General features: G+C 36.0%; 1 long non-coding RNA gene across 3 annotated transcripts in view; it reads right to left on the bottom strand.

Moving 5' to 3' along the window:
* Nucleotides 1-20,246, bottom strand: part of LOC125414831 (uncharacterized) — a 42,389-nt gene that overhangs the window by 9,838 nt on the left and 12,305 nt on the right. The window contains exon 1 of one of the 3 annotated variants that reach the window (XR_014997796.2): nt 4,877-4,959. The exons of 1 other annotated variant lie outside the window; for it this stretch is intronic. This is a non-coding gene — a long non-coding RNA (uncharacterized LOC125414831). Of the gene's footprint in view, nt 1-2,502; nt 2,618-4,876; nt 4,960-20,246 lie in introns of those variants that run through there. One more of the 3 variants, XR_015735247.1, reaches the window with a different exon arrangement.

Genomic DNA, 20,246 nt, shown 5'->3' with positions numbered 1-20,246 from the left:
TGTTCCCTTATGTTTTGGGGGGATTCCACAGCATCTTTATTGTCATTTCTAGTTAATGCTAATATATTAAAACTGAAAAAAAGAAAGAAAGGAAAAGGATTTTGAATGTTTTGACATACATAAAAATATTCGAGGAGATAAATATATTTCATATGTTTACAATTAGATACCAAGTATATGTTAGCATTTATGCTTTTCTGCTTTTATCTTTGTAAACAGACACCGCTTTTTCATTTCCCAGCCATCTAGACCTGAATAAATCACATAAAATTATATTAATTACAATTTGCCCAATGGCTTAAGTGTATTCCTAGCTAGCTCTTACATCTTAAATGAACCCATTTCTATTAATCTGTGCATTGCCTTGAGGCTGTAGTTTACTGATAAGGTTCTAGCATCTTTATCTTTCAGCAACTACATGGCATCTCTCTGACTCTGCCTCCTTTCCTCCACTTTTTCTGCTTGGATTTTTTGCCTTGCTATATTCTGCCTTGCCACAGGCCAAAGCAGCTTCTTATTAACCAATGGTAATAAAACATATTTATACTATACAGAGGGAAATCCCACATATCGTAGAAACAAAAATAAGCATAAGTAAAATTTTGACAGTAGCTGCATAATATTAAAATTGAGAAAAGAACACAAAAAATAAATCCAAAGAAACTGTTGTTATCTTTGTGTGATTAGGTCACTTGAGAATTACTGGGCAATCAATGGAATCTAAAGCACTTTTGAAACTTACAAATCTGTAATCTAAGGATATCAGCCACTCTCAGATACTGTCTCGTCCAACAAATCTGTAATAGTGATTCACAGCTATTTCTTCCTTATCGTTTTCATTACATGGTGTGATAATACAATTTTCCCTCCATCAGAATTGTGGCACGTAAGTGTAAAGCTATAAAATACTTTTGGTGTTTGGCCTAAATGACAGTGACAATCTAGGGCATAGAGACTCCAACTCTTGAATCACTATTTCTCATGTCATTTACATTGAGTGCTGATCCCTAGTTAAAGGAGCACTTAATTACAAAGAGAGCTGCTATGACCCATACAGTAGAGTCCACACAGAAAAGCGTTGTTATTCTTTTGATGTTCAGATTTTAATTTAATATAATGAGAAATTACTTGAAGATTACCTCTAACACTCTATCTTTGTTGAAGATAATTTATTTAAAGAGAATAGAATTTTGTTATAGAAGGCAAAGCTCTATAAAATGAATAGTAACTTATAGATAAGATTGCCATATATCCCGAGAAATTGAGATGGAAGGGTACTTTTTATAGTGATACCATCACAACAGATCCCTGGCAACTCTGACCTGGTGTTCACTCTCTTTGAAAGTAGAGATAAAAGATAACAGAGTCTTATAAATTTTCATAAATCAGGACTTTATTTTCGGTACATTATGATAATTATGTTTCAGCTCCAGATAAGATAATATAGTAAACAAATAACGATGGAGGGTTGGCCTCCCTTGGCATCCCTCACTTTCTTAGGACTTTTTCTTACATTTTTATAACCTGCTCTTACCTAGCTTTAAAAAAAAATGAAATTGTTACTAATGGAAAAACTTAAAACATGTCCTTGGGGGAGTTGACTATTAAACAAAGGTCACTAAGGTACACAAGGCTTAGGGTATGATTCCAGCTCCACTTCCCTCAAGGCCTAGGGATCTATTCAGATGGATGAGATGGCTTTTACAAGAGCCAGAAATAGTAGACAGTTTTAAGGAAAGACCTTTTTCCAGCATGATGGGACAGATACACATATGAACTCACAGAGACTAACACTGCTTACAAGACCTGCACAAATTAGAACCAGACAAAATTACAGCATGGTACAAAATATCTGGGCATGATATCCCACTCCTAACCAAGGAGCTGTTTGCAAATAATAGCTGTTGGAGAAAAAAAATCTGATTTCTTCAATAGAATGACATTGGGCGTATCAGTCATACTTAAGGGCAGGCCAACACAAATTGGACTCTATGATTTTTAATGGCTTCCCTGACATTTTTTCCTCTTTTCTTTCTCCTCAGCCCCGTTTATTTTTTCTTATGACAAAGAAAGAACATAAAGGTGGGCAGGTAGGGAAGGGGAACAAATGGGAAAAATATGATAAAAATGCAATGCATGAAATTTTCAAAGAATAAAAATTAACCTTGGTTTAGTCAGGAAAGGCCTCCCCTTGGTTTTACACTGCATGCATTCTCCCTGCTGGCATATGCATTTTTCTGTAGATTACCATACAAAACCTGATATTTGGAATTTCAAAACCCAGTGTTTCAAGAAGTAAGTTAGAGAGCTAATTTTCTGGTGATGCAATATTATGAAAATGTCTAAGATAATCTAAGAGACTGAAATGTTTTTGCTGGACCTCACAACCAAAATTAATAATACAACTTGAAGTCTCTTAAGACTCAAGACTGCTACCCTACTGTGTACTCAGTTTGTTCATTTAAAATGCTTTTAAGAAAACAACATAACAATATACCCTACCGGGCTGAAGAGATGGCTCAGAGGTTAAGAGCATTGTCTGCTCTTCCAAAAGTCCTGAGTTCAATTCCCAGCAACCACATGGTGGCTCATGACCATCTATAATGGGGACTGGTGCCCTCTTCTGGCCTGCAGGCATACACAAAGACAGAATATTGTATACATAATAAATAAAAAAATAAATATAAAAAACCCAATATACCCTACCTTAGTTTTCCTACTAAATCAACTTTTAAAATCAAAGGTAATGAATAGCTAGAATTATATAATATATATATATATATATATATATATATATATATATATATATATATATATATATTAGTTTTTCAAGACTGGTCTTTTTTATTCTATTTAATTATCTCTTTTCATTATACATATCAACCCAAGTTCCCACTCCCTCCCTTCCTCCCATTCTCTCCACTTACTACTCCCACTGTACCCCCCAATCCACTCATCGGAGAAGGCAAGGCACATTGCTTTGGGGAAGGTCCAAGGTCCTCCCTACTATATCTAGGCTGAGTAAGGTATCATTTAAAGAGAAAAGGTTCCTAAAAAGTCAGCACAAGCAGTAGGGATAAATTTTAGTGCCTCCAGTCTGCCCCAGCCATGCAACTGTCAACCACATTCAGAGAAACTAGTTTATGCCTATGCTTGTTCCTTCCCAATCCAACTGGTGTTTGTGAGCTCCCATTAGCTCAGGTAGACTGTTTCAGTGGCTGTGAGTTCCCATTAGCTCAGGTAGACTGTTTCAGTGGCTGGACCCATTATGGTCTTTTGCTCCCACTCTTCAACTGGACTTTGGGGAGCTCAGTCCAGTACTCGATGAGGATCTCTGCCTCTGTTTCTATCAGTTGCTGGATGAAGGTTCTTTGGTGACATTTAAGATATTCCTCAGTCTGACTAGTCAAGATTGGGCCTCCTTTCTTCTATTGCTTAGGGTCTTAGCTGGGGCCATCCTTCTGGATTCCTGGGAAGTTATCTAGAGCCAGGTTTCTTGCTTACCCTATAATGGCTCCCTCAGTCAAGATATTTCTTTCCTTACTCTCATCTGTGCCCGTCCTCCATCTTGACTATCCCATTCTATCAAGTTTTCCTGATCCCTCCTCTTCTTATCTCCTATTCCTCTTTCACCTTCCCTTGTCCTCCTACTCCCATGCTCCCTATTTTTTTCAGGCTGTCTATTTTGAATTTCTTGGTGGATCTATATATGTTTTTCTTAGGGTTCATGTTATTTCTTAGTATCTCTATGATCATGACATTATGGACAAAAACCCAGGATATGATGATTTCTACTTCATGAGCCAGAAAAGAGAGCTGTGAAGTGGGAATTATATGGCATGAGATTGGATAAGTAAAAAGAAAATTTTTTGCTAAAAAATTGTTAGAAGTAACTCTCACATTATGGCCCTTGTTCAAGAAGGCATGGTAGTATTTGAACTCAATACAGCTGCCAGAGTATTAGCAAGCACAGATATGGAAACTTGAATGGACAATTGTGAGTTCAGCTTCCAGGAGTAGCCACACAACATTCAACATGTGTAGAAGGAAAGAAATTGAAGAGTTGGGGGGGGGGGATGGAAGGATGGAAGGAGGTGGAAATTTTAAATAAATAAATTAATGAATTAAAAAAGTTTTAAAATCTTATATATAGCCTGTTGATTGATAGTAGAAGTTCTAAAAAGTAGATGTCAATAGAAGGTACAAGTGCTACCTGCAGCCTGACCCTCTCTGTCGTTGATTATGACCGCTGTCCCCTTGTAAAGCCTGAGGTGGCTGGAGAAGACCACAGTGTTGCCTCGATTCTTTGGTGTGGTAATAGGGAAGGGGAAGACTCTAAGTCATATGTTTTTCACTAGAACAATGCATGACATTGAATGATGCTTTTGCTATTATTAAATAAAGATAAAGTTTCACTATTTAAAACCAAAATAAAAAAAGAAGAGTCCCTATACCAGGAAGCTTGCTGGGAGTTTCTTTAGAGGTCAATGCATGGATACTGATACCCTGCCACTTCCCAGCTGTAGGTCATGTAGGTCACTTGAGGATCACAAGTAACACCAACTTCCTCCTCAAAAATAAAAAGCTGACCTAAGCAAATGGAAGTCAAGTAGCTCCAGAGATTATATACAGTCATGCTAGAGATCCTGGGTAATAATTAACTGACAGCAGAGATGAAAATATTTACATTGGATTTGGACTGGATCAAAGGAAGAACTTGATAAAGAGAATTTGTCGTTTGGGGAAGTTAACACTTTAAATACAGGAATTGATAGTCATATAACTCACATTAAAGGAGTAAAAATTATACACTGAGCTTTTAAATGGTTGATATATGGGGCTGGTGAGATCATGGTTAAAAGCACTTGGTACTCACACAGAAAATGTTGCTTCCATTCCCGGCACACGTATGGAAGTTTACAACCATTTATGATTCTAGTTCCATGGGATCAGAAACCGTCTTCTGATTTCTGTAAGTACCAAGTACAAATGTGATGCACGTGCATACATGTGGGCAAAACAGAGAAGACAGAGTAAATCTAAATCTAAATGGTCACTATATGTGTCAAATGCTATATATTAACATCCTGCGCAGGTCCAGTGAAATCCAGTGAAATCATGACCCGGATTGTATCTTAGTTTGGAGCCATGACTGGAGAAAAGTGTTTCAAAATTTATAATATTCATCTTGAGGACTACATACAAAATGCAGTAAGGTGGGTTACTTAAACAAGAGAAATGAATTATTTTCCAGCACTGGAGACTAGAAATTTGAAATCAAAATGTTGTTATGGGCCACACTCCATCTAAATTCTGTAGCAGAAATTGTTGTATCTTCTGTCTCAAGATAGTTTGGTAACCTTTGCCATTCCCTTGTCTATAGATACATTACTCAGTTTGTATGCTTCCTGCCACATGTCTGTATTCTCCAAGTCACTCTTATAGACACTTTAGTCACACTGCATTAAAGACACATTTTTCTTTGAGCTAATGTATTACATCTAAAATATTCTAAACAGCATCTCATTCTTAATATTGGGGTTAGAATTTCATCACATCATTTTAGGGGACAGAGTTTATCTATAGCATCCGCACTCTGGTTGGTATTCATTTCCTTATCATTTTGAGCTCTGGTCTCCCAGTTAATTAATGCTAGCTGTTAGCTAAATCTTGTCTTTGCTGTTCATAGTCTCCCCCAAGTTCCTGAAGGATGCTTGGATTTTTATCCTTTGAATTTTTCCAAATGGTTACTTATCTCAACAAGCCCCCACAGAATAACTATAATCACAGAGATGGCAGTTATGTCTATTGAATAGTCTTCTCGAATTTCATGTCTGTCTACAACTTCATTTGGTAATAGGATCTTTGCACGTACAATTAGTTAAGATGGCGTCATGTTGGGCGAGGAAAGACATAGGAAAACAGAGAAGATGGCCTTGTGATGAAGGAGGCAGAAGTTGGAATGATGCAGTAACAAGCCAAAAAAAAAAAAAGTAAACTATTACCAGAAATAACTAGGAGACAGACACAAACCAAATGGACTCTCTTCTCTTAAGAATCCAGGGAAGCCTGACCCTGGTGATAACTTCATCTGGGGCTACTAGCCGCCAGATCTGAAAAGCAGTGCATTTTATGTTCTACCAAAACCCACATCCAGTTTATGATAATTTGTTGAACTAACTCTGGAAAATAAAACCAAATTTTATTACATTTTCACATTATATAGGTTAGAATCAAGTCAAAGGTGGGATCCGTGACCTAGAAAAGGAGATAGCATAGAACTCTGAACACTAACTGGCTGAGGTCACAGGATGCAGCTTGAAAACTGTTGTTCATCCAGGGGGTAAACGTGCAGTGAAACCTTGTTTATCAGAGGTCTGTATGACACAACTAAATGTCTTAATACTTCAGTTCCCATATATCTAGAGTCTGTGTTATCTAGGGGCTCCAACTCACAGGGAAGACAATCACTAAGCTTCCAGCTGTTACTTGTTTGCTTTGGACTTTGCAAACCAATAGTAAAGTGAGTGAATAGTTGCCACACTGGCACATTAGTGGGACAATCACATGAGGATGCTGCTAAATGTTACTGCCGAATAGCAATGCTTGGAGTCCTAGAGCGATCCTTTAGGCTGCCTCTTGAATTTTATAGTGACGACTGGAAACTAAATTTGAATTTTGACAACCATGGATTCATGAGAACAGCAACGAAGGAGCTCATAATGAATGGTGGTCTAAACTCACTCAAGGAGAAGAAACTCTAAAATATATTATGGAAGATGGACCTGATAAATATATTATAAGTCAAAAAAAAGTATAGTTAAAACCCAACTGCTAACTCTCCTTTTAAAAGTTTTCCCTAGAAGCATGACTAATTTGCATTTTGCAGAAGCTGTTACTGCTTGACTTGATCTTAATGAAAATAACCATGTACAAGGGATAAATTGTAGTAGGTGACATTGGGCTTTCTCCAGTGCTCCATCAACTGATGTATACACCATCTAGGTGATGTGGGGGTTGACTGAAATAGCTAACAAATATTACCTTCTTCAAAGAACCGTCCTTTCATAATCAGAGTTACTTTGATAAACCCGTCCTAACCTTCCCCTCCACTATCTCAAGATACTATAAAATTATAATCACAGAAGCTATTTCAGAGATTTCTGTGAGCTCTGATTGAAAAGTCAGCAGCTGAGACCTTGTTTTTTCTTTGATTTTAACCTTATTCACAATCCTATCCCTAGCTAGGCTCTCCTGGAGGATAGCTTCTTATTAACTTATTTGAAAATAAATTTTTGACTTAGATGTTCTGTTTTGAATACTTCTGAATGACATGCATCTATGTTTTTAGCCTTTTAGCGCACCCTGAAACCTGTCCATTGTAGGAGAATGAATTCTAGTTATCTCCTCTGCTTTCTTTTGTAGAACACAACTCTCCTATATTTCTCAATTCATTCCACCACCAAAAATAAACAAAATAGCCCTGAAAAAGAGGCTACAATAACTATTTAATGCTCATCTTGTGTTTGAGTGGACAGTGCTTATAAATGCCTACATGAGTTACAAGATTTGAGTATTTGTATCCTCCTTGCATTTGCACAGTGTGTGTTCTCCTGTGTAAAGGATCCCTACTAATACAAGAACCGAGAAATTTGTAAAGGGAAATGTTCTCAGAATCAGGTTCCTGGTCCCCTAGTGGGAAGAGGTGGACACAAGCTATCAGCAAATTTGAACTTCATGCAGATTCTGGAATTTAGATAAGTTATATTTTAGTGTTTCTGGAGCATTTGTGGAGTGTGTCTAAATTCGTAGGCAATTCCGTTTAATAAAAGTAGGTATTAATACTGAATTTATATTCTAGTTTGCTCTCTGTGACTGTGATAAAATGGTAACCAAAAGCAACCTGGGAAGAACATATTTATTTCATCTTATACCTCCTGTTTACAGTCTATCTTTGAGGAAAATAAGGACAGGAACTCAAGGCAGGAAACCAGCGGTAAGAAATAAAGCACAGAACATAGACAAGTGCTGTTTATGACTTTGTTCCTCATGCTTTACTCAGTCTTCCTTTTTATACAACCTGAGACCATCTCCTAAGGGGTGGAATCACCCACAGTGGAATGGACCCTGCCACATCAATCAAGAAATTTTCCTAACAGCGTGCCTACAGGCCAATCTAATAAGGGATTTTATCTACTGCGATTCCCCTTTTGTTGATAACTGTTGCTCATGTTAAGTTGACAAACAACTACTCAGAGCAGTTGATTCCTTCTTTACCTAACATACACACATTTATGAAACCGTAACGTTTCCTTCCTTCTTTATCCCCATAGTCTCATCATCACAATATAAAACATAGTAGAACTTTAAAAATTCACACAGTCTTTAAACATTCAAACATTTTGAAAAATTCAGTCTTTTTTAAAATATCCAATGTCTCTGGCAAAGCTCACATTATTATTAAAGTATCCAAAATCTTGTAACTGTGGTTTTCTGTAAAATAAAAATAATAAAAGTATTTTTTTTTTACTTTGAGAGGGAAGAAGCAGGCACAGTCGGAATGAAATCAAAGAAAAAATAAAATTCTAACCATGTAGATAAATCACTGTTCAGTGTCTGTGACTCATGATCTTCTGTGCTCGATGGGGCCCGAGTAGCTCCATTACTTCAGCTCTGCCCTGTACAGCACATATTTACATAGGGAAGGAGATCATCTTGGTCACAGACAAGCACTAGAAATCTAGGAATGTTAAAGCACACAGGCTTGTCTCTTCAACAGAAGAAGAAAAGTGTATCCCTGTTTTCCATCCAGAAGGTTGAGAGTGAATGTTCATAACCTGATTATTATAGATTATTATAGATTCCTATCTGTACAGTTGGACCCTTCAAATCCCCCAGACTATTATGTTTATCACAAACTCGTCCTCTCTAGATAAGTATCTTGAGCATTGATTCTCAATGACTAGAACCTAGCCTTACAGGGTATATAACCCGTACTTACATTATGGTTGGGTGACCTCTGCACTATCTTGTTCAAAGACCACTTTGCATCCTACTCCTCTAAGCTATAAAAATTACATTTGTGATAGAGGTAACTTAGTTTGCAAAGGAATTTCCATGTAGTCACACTTTAAGCTTTATTGTGCACATGGAATTGAAATCATTGTTACCAGGAAACTTCCCCCCCCCCTCCCAAAGTTGTACTGTACTTAAATATACTAAATAAACTGTCTGGTGTCAGATTCAAGAAGTTTGAACCAACCTGGTTAACTAAGTCATGCTGAACTGAATTTCTTTCTTGCATCTCACAGTTCCTTTCCCAGTTGGCTATAGTATTAAGACACACACACACACACACATCTTGTCTTTTTAAAACTTTTATATGCATTCACTGAGTGGAGTTGGTGTTGAGGTACTACAACTTAGTTGCCTTCAAAAGTTTGCTGTGTTCTCAACTCTTCTATTCAAACAAAATGATTTGCTTTAGGTGGGAAAATTCAGATGGCAATCAAGTTAGTTTTATCCTTGCTTTTAATTTATATCCTAGTGAGAGGTACTTCCATTTAAATGCTTTTTGAACTACCTCCAATTTCTGGTGACTATCCAGGATTCTGTCCTCTATATTGAAATAAATCCAATTATTGAATTCACAGTTCTATAGAAGTAGCCCTATAGAATAGGTGATAAATTACTGGGCATACATATTGTTTCATATTCTTCTTCTTTAAATATTTACTCCAAGGCAATCGATTTTTAACCCACTTTAAGTGAAACGTCCGCAAAGGTCTCTAGACCTTCTGCTTGAATTTGCAATTTGTATGCTTTAAAATATTTTTATCGCATATTTTTCATGGTTCAAGATTATCATGCCCAGACTTCTATCTCTCCACAATAAATACTCCAGTTTGGGATTTTAGACTAGCAAATGACAAAGGGGTTCAAAATTACTTATACCCAGATGATTCCAAGTGACATGCTTTGATGTGGAAACTGCCTAACCTCACCCATCTCTTGTTGACCTATAGTTTAGGATAAAACTTTCATTTTCTTCCAAAAATACTTTACCTTCCTTTGATGTTTTAAAAGAGTCCCTGCCAAAAAATTAGACATCCAAAGCACTTTGCACAGACGACATCTCCTGTGGGTGGCACTGGAAGAAGACCAACAAGGTCATATTTCAACATCGCATCATTATGATTGTTAGGGAATTCATTTCAAATATTGTCCTCATAAAATATGGTTAGCTATATCTTCTCACTTGCATGCTGAATATTTCTTGGAAGCATCTGCTAAACTAAATTATAATGTATGTTAAAGATGTTAAAATACCCCTTTATTATAGGTACTATCTTTTTCACAATTTAAATTATATGAAAGAACATTATTTTCTCAGAATTATTATCTATTTTGATTTAGACATATAGAAAAACCATATTCAACAATATGGTTTAGGCAATAGAATTTGCTTTCTGTCCTTATGCCCTATTGACATTTTATTCCTGTTGAGAAAAGAGAAAGATAAACATCTTTAATCATAAGAGCAAGTTAGCCTGCAAGGTATATAAATATAGACAGAATTACACGTGTGGCTTTTCTGCAAGAGAAAAAGAAATTAATTGTTAAATGGCTGAGATTGATCAACCACTCAAGATATCCCATGACAGATCTAATTAACAGCATCCCCAATCAGCAGGAAGTAGACTAGACAACAATGCCCAAATTCCCCCAAATGATTGTTTATAAATGTTTGTTTATTAAAGGTGAATATGCTATAGACATGAATATTTTGCATTGGTATGTATCTCTGTTTATTGATACAAATTTTAGGTCAGTTTTGTTATATGTATATTTCTGCTCTTGATGAAGGTATTGTATTTGTGAATCTCATTTAAAAATTTAATATTAATTAAGAAATACATGTTAATAAGTAGTCATCTATAATAGTCAAGATTGTAGTCATGTTAGTTAGGTTTTCTAGATATACAAGAAATATATTGCAATTAGATATGTATTCATCAAACCTTTCAAAGACTAACAAAATATGATATCTAAAATGTTTTAAGATCTTAAGACTTTTCATGACAATGAGACACGTCTGCTCCTGGCAGCACCAATCTACTTCAAGAGGATGATGGACATTGAAGAGGCTCCTTTAGGAGTTGGTTAGCCATTTGAAGAAGAAACTGCTCTTGCCCAGACTGCTCGATGTCATGCTGTATGAACTGGACATGTAGTTTCCACAGAAAAATGACTACTGAACTTGTCTAAAGGTAAGAGAGTCCTTCAGGGTTCCTGCTTCATGAAAAAGTCTGCCAGACATTCTGCAGGACACAGAAGAAAGTGACTGACAAACTGCCAATATAGGTGAAATTGTCTTTGAAATTTTTCGCTTCATGAAAAAGTCTGCTAGATACTATAGCCTATAGAGTGAATATGAGTGCCCCAATGTAATAGAGGAACTTTGGGTGACTGTCCAGGTAGTGAGATGTTTTTGTCAATTCTAGAGTTTTGGAAGTTGCTTTCAATGTACTTCTTATTTACTTAGGTAATATATCCTTCTAGAGTCTTAGATGGAATTGAAGAAGAGATAGTTGTAAGTATAGTTTTCCTTAGTTATAATAAAAGATGAATTAGATAACTATGTTGTAACTGTATTTATTGCTTGATACCTGTTTTGTTACATGTGACTTTACTATGTTAAAGTTAAAACTTTCCTTTTTAATTAGAAAATGGGAGGTGATATGGAATTCCCCTCTGTATGCTATGCATATATTTTATTGCCATTGGTTAATAAAGAATTTGTTTTGGCCTGTGATAAGGCAGGATAGAACTAGGAGGGAAAACTAAACTGAATACTGGAGAAAGTAGGTGGAGACAGAGAGACACCTTATCGCTACCACAGGAGACAGAAATGCAAGATCCTTGCCAATAAACCATGAGCCTTGTGGGTTAATTTAAGATATAAGAGCTAGCTAGCAATATGATGAAGTTATTGGCTAAGGAGTGTTTTAAATTATAGTTTCTGTGTGAGTATTTCATATCTGAGCAGCAGGGAATGACCGAGCAGCCTCCGGCAACAAAAACTTATCCAAAATGCAAGTAGTATCAGTTTTAAATGATTAGATCATCTCTTCTGGCCACACATGGATTGTTATTGGGTAGTGAAAGTGAAGAAGGACCTCTGCACGCATGTGCGCTTGTGTGTCAATGCTTGTATGCATGCATGCATATGTGTGTGTGTGCGTGTGTGTGTGTGTGTGTGTGTGTGTGTGTGTGTGTGTGCTAGAGGAAATTGAATGCTATTTGGAAAGGTAAATGCTGTGAAGGATCAAGATTGATAAAAAAGACTTGTGAGTATCTGCTCTTTGGGCCTACATACAAAAGATAAAATTTACAGTAGAAAAAATAAATCTTGTTTGAGTACACTTCTAGTGCCAAATAACTTTCCTACACCATTCTGCCATAAGTGGTAGCCACTGTGTTCTGCTGTGTTTTGATGGGGTCTGTCTTCCATGGGTGCTGCATGATGGGTGATGGAAGGGTAGCCTTAATCTGCTACTGCAAAACAGTAATTCTTGACAAGTCTGTAACAGTGAATGAGGATCTCCTACTCAATCTACTCCTTTTCTTTGGTTTTCAGAAGATTAATCATTGATAGAATAGTTGGATGTATGAGTGTACTAAGAAAAGGAAGTTTATGAACACAGTATGGATGTTCTATTATGACATACTCAACATTTGAGTATTGCATTTTCAGAATTCTTCAAATTAATTAATATAAGGATTATTCTGTGTTTCTTATTAATTCATTGTCCCTATTTAATTTTAAGATACCGTTATCAAATCAACATGTAGCCTTGGGAATTATCGAAAGTAGATTATAGGGATACATTTTTAAACAAGAATAATAAGGAGTACTTGTCCAGACCATGTAAAGTGATCAAAGATTTAGTTGCATGGTGAGGCACAAAGGGCACAACAGTGTCACTGAATGGAATTATCACAAATAAAAAGAGGAAATGCTAAAGAGGAACTGATTGCAACTTAGGACGAATAGTTCTTTGGGGCAGGCAAGTATTCTGGAGGCTTGTTTACCATCAGAGGATCTGGTAAAGGGAGCGAGGGGAAGGGAGAGAGACCTGTAGTTATGCTTTTATTTATCTTCTTTACTCCTCCTTTGTCTGCCAGGCTAAATATTGGTGTCTCACAATATTAGAACGTAAGATATTTAATATTAGAGACTTTACCTTGTTACGCACTGTCTCGCCTACATCTAGAACAACGCATGACACAAAGGTATCCAAAGGCATCATTAATAACTACTACAGCTTATGTACTGCCGCACGATCTACCATCATATTTAGATGGGAGCACGGGAACAAAATGCAAATAACTTCAACAGATCAAGATTCTCCAGTACAGTAGTAAGGATAGTGGAGTTACTAGGGACACAGAACCTACATGAAGTTTTAATCTTCAGGAGAGTTAAAAGGACCAACAACTACATGTATGTAGGAAAATGGGAAAAATGTTTTCTCTCATTTTAGGGACTATAAAACATAAACAAAAGCTCTGATATTTTTCCTAATTCACTCTAGTCAATTTATATACAACCTATTTTTTCTAATAAACATGAGTCCTGCTTTTTCCACTGACATATTTTCTGGCTGCTTATTTTGCTACTAATGCATTTAAATAAATAATTAAGGAGAAATGGGTAGTTCTTTCTTTTATACTAAATGATAAACTTAAGCCAAGATCTCCAGAATGTCAGTCTCAGAAATAACTTTGGAAATGCATACACAATCACTCTCATAAAGTTTTTTCCTGATTTAGTCTACAATATTATTGATTTATTGTCATGTTGTGAAAATTTCTGATGACTTTTTTTGGACCTCAGGATTTCTGTGTGCTAGCAGATGGTTGATGACTGAAATACATCACACGCCCTTTCTGATAACCTCTTTGAACCAAGTTATCTAAAACAAGTTACCTTTCTTTTTTAAAAAAAAAATTCAATGACCATGTGGTTAAATAAAACCTATAGGCAATCTTTGTTTAAAGGTCATTATTACAAACACTAGCTCCATTGACCAATTTTTTTTGCTGCCTATAGCAATGCCATGATGGAAGTAGTTAGTGTCAGGGAAGAATGCCAGCATGCTCTCTGACTTCTAACAACTATAAGGCATCCAGCTCTCTTGGCACTTTCCAAGGTTCTGTCTCTTTCAGCTAACCATCTAATATTAAAAGTCCTAAGATTCTTCACTTATAAAATGTCAAATATAGGAAAAAGAAATTTCCATGTTTTAACTCTGTTGTGACCTGGGATCAGTATTACATGGATGGCATCGGGGACAACATAGAATTCTGTTTCCCTATTTTAATTTTGCCACACAATGATTTTACCATGACATTTCATGTGTCACCATGATATTTTATACATGTGTATCATATTTTGCTCTTATTTCTACACTTTTCTCATCCATCCTACTAACATGTTTTTAATTCCCCCAAATATTTTATTTTTCTTTAAAACAGTTATTTCATTCATTGTTTTTGTCTCTGTGTATATGTATTCACACATGATCATGTGTATATATCCTGGTCTTTGTGTAGAGTTTAAAGGAAAATTTATGGAGTTATAATTTCCTTCCAGCAAATGAGTTTCAACAATCCAACTCAGGTTTCCCGGAGTGTTTATCTGCTGAGGCATCTCAACAGCTTGTCTCACTTTTAAGTCACAAACATTTCATTGTCATCTTCTGTTTCCTCCTACTACTTCTCTTAGACTGTTTTGCAAAAATCCACCTATTTCTGCCTCTTAAGAGCTGAGATTAAAGAATTTTATATTCTATTTTATTGATCTATATTTAATTTTTCTATTATCAGCCCTTTTTAAAGAAGTTTTAAAATTTTATGATGTGTGTGTGTGTGTGTGTGTTTGTGTGTGTGTGTGTAATGACACTGCATTTTTTCTTTTGTGTGTGGGTATGTAGGGTGAAGTGTAACTTGTGGGAGTCATTTAGATTATATTTGGTAAAAGAGAAAATTGTTTTATTATTATTTTTACCAGAAACTTTATGAAGGTAAGATAGAAAATTTCATATTCCAAGGCTGGAGAGATGTCTCAGAGATCAGAGCACCTGATGATGTCCCAGAGGTCCAGAGTTCAGTTCTCTACAATTAGGTCAGGTGAGCTACAACTGTCTATAGCAAGCTCCATGAGAATATGATACCCTCTTCTGGATGCTCTGGGCATCATCAGACATACGAATATACATACAAGCATATTTACATATGCACACAAGCACATATGCATACAAATAATTACACAATTAAATAAGTGTTTAAAAGGTTCATGTTTAAGTTGCACTTGCTTCAGTATGTCAATGTGTGGTCATGCCCTCGCAGTGATGTGGGATTCTAGAACCCCCTCAGAACTACTTTTCACGATGTTCTGGCATGAGAAATACTGAGAATACTGAGAAGAAAGAAGGGATGGTCTTCAAGGAGGTAATGGAGGAGAACATAGCCTTGGTAGAAGCCAGCTGATTGTTTCTTTGTTTATATCAAATCTGGAAAAAAGCTGTAAGATACTCTTAGGTTTCTATGTTTCGTGTTTTTGGCAAATTACTCTTCTTTGTCTTTAACCCTTGATATATATATATATATATATATATATATATATATATATATATATATAATGTGTGTGTACATATACACATATACATATATATCATACAAAATACATACAATATATCATAATATATATACATGTGTGTGTGTGTGTGTGTGTGTGTGTGTGATTAAACCATTCATGAGATTCTCAGTTTAGAAAAACAGTGTTTCAAGTAGACTCATCTGATAAATTCTAAGCGATTTTCTTTCTTGTATGCTGTAATTCATCACTACTGGATAACATTCTCTCCACCAATGTTTTCCTTCTAGACTTTTTTTAATATCATATTTTATTTATTCTTTGAAAAATTTAAACAGTATGTTTTGGCCATATTCACCCCCAAATTCCTCCCAGATATACCCACCCCTATATCCCTCTTCCAACATCATGACTCCTCCCCTTTTAAAATAGCCCACTGAGTCCAATCAGTGCTATCTTCATCGTGGGTATGGGGTCATCCACTGGGATGTCAACTACCACGGACCACACCCATAAAGTAAACTGACTCTCCCATCTAGTAGATCTAGTAGCCGTAAGTTGTCAGTAATAGCTCCTCGATTGGGGGCAGTTCCTCCCCAGCTCCGTGCTGCAATATCTACTGGCTTGATCTCATGCAGGCGACCTAGTCTCAGATATCTGAAAAATTTAAAACAGACCCAGAAGAAAATTCCTTCTAGACTTTTAAAAAAGTATGCAAGCATGCCTTCTTATGACAGTCGCCTAATGCCCTCTTCTGGTTATAGAGCAAAGCAAACTCTTTCTTAGTGCAATGGTGTTGTGTGGAAATTTGAATGTTCTTTCTGAGCTTTTCAATGCATTTACTTCCTAGTATGTTTCAAAAATGTTTACTGCTTGCTCTTTGCATGATTTACAAGTCAATGTGCTTTACTGATAATATTGAAATTCAACTGTGTAGCAAATTTTAGTAAATATAGCTTAAAATTCTTTGCAACTTTTTAATCTCTCTAGAGGAAATACTATTTTTAACAAAATAACTTACAACATATTACATTGTACATTTAAATGGAAAATCTGAACTATGGTGTTATTATAATTAACATTTAAGGCTCTGCCTGAACATGCATGTGGGAGTCAAATAAATGATGTGAGTGATCAATTAATGGGAAAAATACATGATGGTACTTAAAACATTTTAAAATTTATTTAATGAGTATGAGTGTTTTGCCTGGATGTATGAATATATTACATGTGAATGGTTGGTACTTGTGGAGGTCAGAAGAGGTATTCAATCCTAGGAATTTGGAATGTGAGCCCTTACCTGGGTGCTGACAATTGAAGCAGGGTTCTTTAAAAGAGAAACAGGTGCTTTTAATCACTGAGATATCTCAGACATCTCTCTAGCCTCTACATGGTGATATTTTTACCATTTTTGTTCTTAAAATTTTCATTCAAGTTTCTATTCTTTACTGAATCTACTATTGTAACAGGATAACAGCTCCATTTGTAACACCAAGTAATTCTGATATAAGGAATGTATTCATTTATCTAATGTCATCGTTTACAACGGTAATTATTAGTTAATATAGCCATGCCAGAATCATGCAAAAGTATTAATGGAAAAATACATTCCCCAAATTTTAAAATGTCATATTCTTTAACTGTTTTGTGAAACTTCAATAGCCTTAAATTTAAAATAAAAATATAATTTTCATCCAAATCTGAACACTTTTGTGGATGAAAAAGCCACTGTCAACAGTTGTGCCTAGTGCTAGTATGGCTATGGGCTCCTGTGGGAAAAACAGAAGCCTCTTACTGTATTTGTTATAGACTATAGCCACAGAGTAGTGGAAAACAGAACTACTGCTAAAATTCAGCTTTTTATTTCTATTTCCAATGGACTTTTTTAAACTTCAAATTTACAATTTGTGATTGATGGCAAAAAAAATATGTTGAGTCTTATCTTCTCTTTGAAGCCATTGTTTTCTTCCCGTTTCTCCTTTTAAAGATGGGGAAAACTGTTATCTCCACAGATTGGGGGAGCCTTCTGGGAAACAAGGCTTTTATGGATATGACAGGGTCATATATTCGTGAAATCCGAGTGGCTGATATTTCATGCACACGATAAAGTCAGTCAAAATTCCGTGAAGATAGTGAAGAAGGCCATGGACCTCCACAGCTAGTTGAGGAAACATTGGCTGTTAATGTAAGGGAGCCATTTTTCTCATGGGACAGAGATGTAATTCAATTGTCCTATACCCATGCACATATAGGCAGCGGTACTGAACTCAGTAGGTTATAAACAGAATACCTGAAATTGGGAGAAGACCATGAGGAGGAAACAGGGAAATGGAGGACAGTGCGTAAGGGATGAATATTATCAAAAAATGTTTACATGTAGAAAATTCTCAAAGACAAATAAATGTAAATAATAATCACGCTAATACATCAGGCCTTTTCAAAGACTATAGGAATAACTGGTGAGCTTATATGTAGGTCATATTTGAATGATACCTTGAACATATTTAACTCTATTATTTATGATAAGATTATTGTTTCTGTGAATAAATGATTTTAAAGTAAATTAATTTTATAGGTTGTATATTCAATTAAGATAGGTAACCTGTGGAATAACTCTAAGATGAATCCAAAAATCCCACTTCCTTGGTAGGCTACACGAAGGGGTTCATAGCTAATGGTGTAGAGATCAGGGGGAAATGATGCAATGTTCCTTTGGGTATTAATTAAGTTGCAAAATAACAGACTTGCATCTTGTGCTCCATTACTCTTTCTGCCTCAGTCTGCTGCTCTGAGAGAATCTGTATACACACCATATGTCTCATAGAAGCAGCCACATGCAAATACCCAGATGTCTAGGAATTGGTACCTCTAGTCACAAGTTATTAAAGATCTGAAGACCAGCAATAGCCAAATCCATTGACAAATGGAAGTTTATGCTAGTCAAATTGTCAAAATTGAAACAATAGAATTGCTTCCATTTCCACACACAGGAATCTGAAATATCTGTGCAGAGATAACATGATCAGAATTCCCAAATAGAAAATAACTTATGGGAGGCTCATAAACAAATAAAACCTTATTTTGGCCTTGAGAAAAACTGTAGCCAAAAAATTAAAGAAATTGCCTTAACGTTTCTTGTCGCCTTTGCCACTTGATGGAGCTATAATGCCAGATAATTTTAAAACGTGTGCTATTTCCACAGATGCAGTCCTTTGGAGAATTGTAGACAAAATAAATTATCCTAGTCACTGTCCCAGTGACCACTGTCTTCCCTTGCTGAGCAATTACAGCAACAAGTCAACGGATAAAGTTTATATGATCTGGTACTAATAATGGAGGATAGTTTGCTTTATTTACTTCATTTGGAGTATGTGAATATTTATGTCAAGGTGTGTGTTGGCACAAATGTTTTGTATAAAGACAAGTGTTGGGCGGGAGTGGGACAGACGACTACCTTAGGTGTTTCCATTAATTGTTCTTATTGTTTGAGAAGGGATTCTTCACTGAACCCGAAGCTAGTCACTTGTTCAAGGCTGGCTGGCTGGCTAGCCGGGCCCAGGGAGTTACTTTTCTGTCTTCTCACACTGGCGTTGCCACATATGCTGCTACACTGAGCTTTTTTATAAGGATGCTGGAAATCTGAACACAGGTCTTCACATTGCATGGCAAACACTTCACCAACGGAACCACCTCTCTGTTCTCCTGTATTCCTTGGGAAAGTTTTACACATTGTTTATCAATTATGTTGATAAATATATTCTGACAAGTTAAAACTGAAAAGCTATTAAAGATGGACATCATATTTTTAACATGTGCATGTAAATTTTATGAATGGAATGGCAAACTCTCCTGAAGAGTAAAGCCTGGGAAGGATTACCTACTCAATCATCGGTTAGAGAAAAGCTAATTTTCTTCTATGAAGAGTAAATGCATAGGGAAGACATGTTGGTTGTAGGCATCATTCACACTCTAATCCTTACCAACTCTATTTTCTTTGTTTGGTATAAAGGGCCACAATTCTTTATCTAAAAGTTTTGGCTCTAAACATGCTTTGGAATCCAGAAGTTCTCAATATTTACAAACAAAAACGCAATCTAATACAGTATAGACCCAGAATATCTGAAATAGCAGCAGTTTAATAAATGTCTTGAAGAATAGATTCCACAAGAACTGCACTTTCGGGTAGAGTATTAAGGAAGAATGCTAATTAAGATGTGCTTTGGGAGTCAATGCCCAGAGAAGGGTGTTTCAGGAAACACAACTAGGTAGAGGGAATGGTGACGAATTTCAGTGATTTCTCATGCCTTCATTGACCATATACTACCTGTATTTGCTATTGACTTAAAGGCACTTCTGTATTCTTTTCTCATGTGATCAAATATTGGTTTTAGGCTAATGTGAGGAAGAGGAATGAGCTTGAATGATGTTGTTTCTTGAAACCAAAAGGGATTGATGATAGGAATCTTCCTAGTCATCTTCACATAACTGAAAGAATGAAGTCTTCAATCCTGCTGTGTAACTCATACTATTCTTGAAGATTCTAGGCTTCTAGGCCTGGTCACCAAGACCTTCTCAGAAAAAGGGC

This window comes from Myodes glareolus, chromosome 17, assembly GCF_982192425.1.
Source record: "Myodes glareolus chromosome 17, mMyoGla1.1, whole genome shotgun sequence".
In the NCBI taxonomy this organism is placed as follows: Eukaryota; Metazoa; Chordata; class Mammalia; order Rodentia; family Cricetidae; genus Myodes; species Myodes glareolus.
Note: the sequence above shows the minus strand (reverse complement) of the source record. Positions and strands in the feature narration are given on the sequence as shown.